The sequence below is a fragment of the Halyomorpha halys genome, unplaced genomic scaffold (assembly GCF_000696795.3).
Source record: "Halyomorpha halys isolate HHAL.00 unplaced genomic scaffold, Hhal_1.1 Scaffold1981.1, whole genome shotgun sequence".
NCBI classification, from domain to species: domain Eukaryota; kingdom Metazoa; phylum Arthropoda; class Insecta; order Hemiptera; family Pentatomidae; genus Halyomorpha; species Halyomorpha halys.
The window spans coordinates 1-7241 of NW_027110668.1; positions in this window are offsets into that span (position 1 = coordinate 1).

Genomic DNA, 7241 nt, shown 5'->3' on the forward strand with positions numbered 1-7241 from the left:
TATATATATAGGTAATTAAATATGTAAGTAAAATAACGTTACATAATCCAAAAGAGACAAGAAATGTAATATACACTTTATATGATAAACTGAACATATTAATTTATGCAGAATATTAGTAGAATCTATCAATTTTCACTATGAAATTTAAGTTAACTGCAATCAACACAGATTATATGATCCTGAATCAAAGGATAGTTATTGGGCCTGATGTTCATTTTCATCGATTACTCATTTAAAACATCGATTTTTGAAAAATTGGGTTTTCACCTTAATTTTTAAAGCGCTGACGGCTGAACATCTGAACTGTTTATCATTATAGTCTGTGGCGCGAATCTTCAGTTGGGCCACCAAATTCCTTACTGCTTTGTCCTTTTTCCTTACAGGGAAGCGCCAAGAAATAAATTGTACCTGACCTAGATCTGAATCGAATTGCAAAACTTGTTTGCAAGCCGTTCATTGATTCTCCTCTTTTTTAAGGATTGTGCAAACTATATCCTTTGGGAAGTACTTACGTTATTAAGAAGCTCATAGCTTTTATCCTTAATCATTAGATGATATAGAAGGAGATTGACCTCCTTTGTCTGAAACAGATGTAGATACAAAGTATAAAATTATCAAACAATTTTTATAACATAAAAATGCTATTAAATTTATATTTTTGGCGATTATTTCTATAAAAAATATCAAGATGGTTATTTTAATTTAAATTATCAACAAGATATATCATACTAACCTTTTCAGAAATTTTTGCACTGCAATCGATCATCATCACGCTCGTAATCAAGAATGGCAGCGTTGTAAATAAAAACCCATGAATTATCCAATAACTGATGGATAGATGGTTGAATAAAAAATAAAAAAATATCAATGTGAAACTCAGAAATTGAATAATTAAAATATACAGGACTTGGAAACCATAACAAGAAGAGAATTCTTCGATTGAAGAGCAAAGTTGGTGATGGGCTTTGGAAAGTAAAACCAATCGCTCTGCCTGACCAGTTTGATCAGTGCGTCCTTTCATCCGACGTAAGCAGCGTACGATCCGCCGGAGATGATAACTGAACTCCAGCCCGAGTGCTGAATACTGCCCGGATGCCAACATATAGTTCAAATATCTGAGCAGACCCAGTTTAGCCAAGAAAGGGTAGTACGGCAAACATAACGCAACAAATATAGCAAATAATAGCAGGAAATATAGCATTTTCTGAGGAATTTTTTTCCCCACACAAATCCCAGCACTCCGCAATGATGAATCAACTGAACTAAGGCAATTTCTAATATTGTTCAATTTTCTGAAGCTAAGGACACATGTAGAGAAATAAACTATTGGCTGGAATGTGAAAATTAAGTTACTAGCAACAAAAAGGTTTCTGTGAAATCTGATGGGGATATTGGGAGGGATAATCCAAATATAACTCACGGTGCAATACAATATTGTGAAGATAAATAATATTGAGTAAATTAAGAGGCTAAACGATATTCTCGGTTTTCCATTGACGAAAACCAGTGGCGAAATTCCGATAGCCGCAGCGAGGAAGAACACCAACTCAGTATACTTTTCCAAAGACATGCGATCAAGAAACCTCTGATATAGGCTTGGTCTAGAAGTTGTGCTCATGATGGTTCAGCAAATGAAATGGAAGGACAAGTAGAGCAAAGTAAGAATCGATCGGAGGAGATTGTATAGTTCTTCCGAGACACATTAATGACTGCCCATCATGGCTCATCTCTTCACTGTCAATATGAAGTGTGCTAAGTAAATGGAGTCCATTAAAAAAAATAATTAAGTTCACATCTTACTTTTGTAATCTAGCCCGAACCCGATATCATTCCATTCATTCAAAATGTTTTTAGGGTTCTACTACTGGGTAGTTTCTCTATACCTTGTATCATATCGTTATCATTATGTCATTATGATCAAATTTACTTGTGGTATTTTTTATACAGTTGTAAATATAAATAAATAAAAAAAAAATTAGACTTTTAAAATGATTTATTAGCCATCATTCATTTGTCGAAGATGAAGATAAATCGCCTATGAAAGCCTTAGCAAATAAGTATCATTATGCATATTTCTCATCAGATATACGTTGTACATTGACGTTGAACATACATGAAATTGTTGAAATTTTTTAATTTCTCCTCTCATTCATTTTTAGTAAGACAGGTGAATGATAATGTGCTGAATCGAATTGCAGTAATTGTATGCGAGGCGTTAAATGATTCTCATTTTTTTCTGCAATATGCAAACTACCTTGGGAAGTACTTGCGTTATTTAGAAGATCATTGCTTTTATCCTTGGTCATGAGATGATACAGAGGAATATTAAACTCATTTGGCTGAAACAGATATAGATATTTTTTTTAAATATTTATTTATTGCTATTTACAACTGTACATTATAATAAATTTAGTAAATCAGATTTAAGTTAAATTGGAGTGTTACAGGCGTGTAGAGAAACTATCCATTGGTAGCACTCTAATTACATTTTACATTAGCTGGTCTCGTGGCCATCTTCTTTTCAGGTGCCTCGGAGGATTGTCAGGAATGGAAGAGGATACAAGATTAGAAACTAGGGGGTTTGAGTGGTTAGAGAGTTTATAATGGAAGGAGTGATATCTGGTTCGGTCTAGATCGGTTACATAGGTAACATTAAGGCCTTTATGTATCATTTTATTTGTGACAAAGTAAGGAGATTGAGGATTTTATAAAGGATTTTGGTTTGTAAGGATTGAATACGAGAGGAATTCGAAGGTTTAGTGGAGCCCCAAAACTCAACTCCCTATATCCAGATTGGCCTTATTACAGTCATATAGATCAGTCTTTTGTAATGGATTGGCAATTTATACCGTTTGTCTAGTAAATGTTGCAATAGTCGGAATCTACGAGCAGTTTCTTGTCTTTTTAGTCTTGTATGGGGATTCCATGTCAGTCGTTTGTCGAGATGTAGTCCTAAGTAACGGATCAGTCCTGTGGATACAGCCACCCTAAAAGCATTGATGGATTCCTGATAAGAACCGGCCCTCCATTGTTCTTAAAGCACTGTTATCGCATGCCGAGGACCTGTTCTTATCTGGAATCCATCAATGCTTTTAGGGTTAATTTAAGGGTTTCTATGGTTAGGGATTTCTGGTTAAATGTACTTCAAGGTTTTTGACTGATTTAAGAAATGAGAAGGGGCTATTGTTAAGGATATTGTTGGAAAGTCCTGAGCAAGAATCAAAGAGATAATGGTTATAACCTTCTTCCAATATTTTATCAATTGTATTTTCCTTGTAGATACTATATTTATTTAAGTCATCTAGACAAACTAAATAATATTTGTTTCAGAAAATTGTAATAACATTACAATATTTAACTTATATTTAGCAACGAAATCTGTTGAATTTACTTCAAATATTAAATTGAACATTATTTCTATTTTCTAGAGTATAGACGAGAAAGTGCAAAAGGTGAGGCTGAATTTCTTGTAGCTATTTATAGAATTGGTGAGATCTTTGCTTGGTGCTTAAACGAACTGAAACATCACAACCAGATAAGTTGCTATTCCCGCTAACATCTGAGAACAAACAAGAATAAAATTTTATTCAAACAATAACTATAAATTTGAGTATTAAAAATAAACAATATAAATGTATAAATTCAACTTCAATGTATTGCCAACCCTTTTTAGTTACTATGATAGTAATCGTGATTCTCAATTACAATTACTAAGAGTCGACTCTGAGTAATTGTAATTACGATTACTATTACCTCAAATTGAAATCTGTTCAAATGTATAAATTCTTATGAGCAGGGTTCAGAAATAACAGTGTTCAATTATTTTTAAAAAGTTTAAGTATGGACTATTTTATTTTTCGGTTTCTAATTTATTAGAGCCCCTTTTAATATTTTTGGATGTTTAAAAAATAAAAATGATATTAATTTGGAGAACAAACAATGGCATATCGATTTAATTTAATTTTGGGGTTTTTAGGATGTTGGAGCGACCCTGCTACTATCTGCTGGTCAACTCCCCAACTGCTGCTCTACCATTAGGCCAACTTGGCGCGACCTACCCGCTACGAACGAACTTATGTACGATGTACAATTACAATAGAAACCGTCGGATGGGATATCAGGGACTCTATAAAATTCGACAAAGTGTTATCCATGACAACCTAACTGCATAGTTTTTTTTTTTTTTTTTTTTTTTTTATGTAATATATATATAAAAATATTGTTCTTTTACTGGAGAATTGCTCCATTCTAAGGACAGGTTGAGATTTATAATTCTTTGAGTGTATATAATGTTTACGTAGACGAGGTGCTGGAGCACACTTTTTGATGATCCAGTGATTGGAAGAGTGGATTGGTAAGATTTTTTTTTTTTTTTTTTCCCTAGCCCCTATAGAAAAATGTTTTTATTGTTTAAATTTTTATATACATATTTATTTACAACTGTCCTTTTACTGGAGCATTGCTCCATTCTAAGGACAGGTTGAGATTATAATTGGTTGAGTCTATATAATGCTTAAGTAGACGAGGTGCTGGGGCACACTACGTTTTCTGAGTTTTATCCTACATACTAAAAACTAAGACTAAAACTAAAACTAAAGAGTGTCCTTTCACTAAATTTCAATGGTCGGTACATCATTGGCTACGAGCGTGGAGGTCCTGCCAGCGTACTGGAGGGGGCGCTGGTGTCAGTGATTGGAAGAGTGGATTGGTCAGATATTTGAGGGAGTCAAAGAACTTGACATGCCTCCAACCAATGAACTCCGGTACTGTAGGTAGTTCGAGGAGCTGATGTAGTTCCGGAGGCTTCTTCTTCTTCCACGATGTAGTGCGAACCATCCTCCGCAGAATACTATCCTGGAATCCCTGAATTCCCGGCCCTGCGAGCCGTCAGAGAGGTATGTGAATAGTGGTGCTCCATAGAGAAGTGCCGGCCTCAAAATGCTCTTGTAAACTTGGAGTTTAAGCCCCAGAGAGAGCGCTGGCGATGTGAGGAGGTGGTTTAGTCTGTAAGACCGCCTTCGTACAGTTCTCGTTTTCTGGTAGAGGTGAGTGGAGAACTTGAGATGACGGTCCATCTTCACGCCCAGATATACTATCGAGTTTGAAGGGGAAATGATGGTGTTGTCCAGTTTAAGCAACTTCGGGAGAGTCGATCGCTTGTACTGTTGCTGAGCGAACACTACGCAGTCTGTCTTAGCTAGGTTCATGGTGATGTTTAAATTACCCAGGCGTTGAACAATCTCTTTACAGACCGCTCCGGCTCGCCCTAGGCCATGTTTGGAGTTCATACTCCTGCTGTAGATGGCGATGTCGTCGGCATAGGCGGCGACCGTAGCTAATCTTCTGGTCCACCAAAATCTAACATCTTATAGGTAGCATTTAGCCGTCTCTAGATGGCGTTTTTGAATTAAGTACTACTAACCTCAAAATCAACAAATCCTCTTCAGGAATTCACCATGTCTTAAATTGGTGCCCGGAAAAATTATATTTATTCACCTCCACACGTTCCTTAAAGTAAATTGTGCGTAAATATGAAATAACTTTATACAACACGAGGAGGCCCCTCACCTCCGGACGCAAAATAGCTCCTTGAAGGGATAGCTCATATGTAAAATTAAATATAACAGGTAACCTTAAAATACCAAAGCTAGTAAAAGGTAAGACACAACACGAATTACTTTTCTTTTTTCACAGTAATGCACTTACTAATTCAATTTTTAGAGGGTTCGGAAAAAAAAAGAAAAGAAAAGAAAAAAAATGAAATAACTTTTAGTAAATTTTACATTAATGTTTGTCAGAGATGTTGATGAAAAATGAATTTATTTTTAGTCAAACATAAAAAAGTTCGGAAACAAATAAATAAATAACTACGCCAGAGTAGTTGGGTAACTGGACCACTGTTAGACCTGCATAAAAGGGCTTCCCTTTATTTGGTGGTTAATAAGAGAAATACCTTTTCTAAAAAAAAAAAAAAAAAATCTATTTCCTAGCTTCTAACAAAGGAACTCCGGAAATTGGACTATCTGGTCTTAAAATCGACATTACATTCATTTTTTACATATCCTAACATAAAATTATCACAGATCATGGCGAACAGAAAAGATTGGAGTAGACAGGTCATCTATCCAATGAATTGTAATGGTGGAGCCTATCCAGGACGTGGAACGACAGAAGGAAATAATGCTTACCTACCATCAAGGCAAAAATAATCACCGAGGACTTAATGAAACACTCCACGAATTACGGTGTAAGTTCTTTTGGTGGGGGATGAAGCACACAATCCAGAAGACTTGCTCATCAATTTGCCTCATAACGACATCCTTCCCGCGCTAGGCAAGAAGAAACACCGACCACGCTTAGCAATCTGCAAGTGGATTCCTTCATGTGAAGAGGATATAAATGGATTGCGGTAATCAACCTATGCAAACGAGAACTTTACGAAGGCGGTCTTACAGACTAAACCATCTCCTCACATCGCCAACGCTCTCTCTGCGGGTTATACCAATCACTGACACCAGCGCCCCCTCCAGTACGCTGGCAGAACCTCCACCCTCGTAGCCAATGATGTACCGACCATTGAAATGAAGTGAAAGGACAATCTTTAGTTTTAGTTTTTAGTATGTAGGGTAAAACTCAGAAAACGAAGTGTGCCCCAGCACCTCGTCTACTTAAACATTATATACACCAAAGAATTATAAATGTCAACCTGTCCTTAGAATGTAGCAATGCTCCAGTAAAAGAACAATTTTGTAAATATGTATATGTATAAAAATTTCAACAATAAAATTTTTCTATAGGGGCTAGGGAAAAAAAAAAAAAACCTAATGTAGTTAGGTTGTCTTGGATAACCCTTTGTGGAATTTTATGGAGTCCCTAATATCTCATCCGACGGTAAGAGTGATTTCGATAATGCGGTTTCCGGAACGAAATGAGAATACTGGAGGTGACATGATATCTTAGCACTCCGGGATACCCCAAACAGCCGAAGAGGAGCTGAACGCCTTTATAGTACCCTCAGCAATAATTTACAAGCGTATCGAGTGGATTAAGGGTTGGAACTAGATGAAGTAATGACCCGATAATCTTGACATAAATCACTCAATTCATACGGTTAGGGGGTTTGCACCTTCTGAGATACTTTTCGTGATACACGCACGGCGACAAGATTGCAGAGGTCCGAAAACCGAAAAAGGGGAGATCTTAAATAATATAATCATGATAATGAGGAAACTATGGGC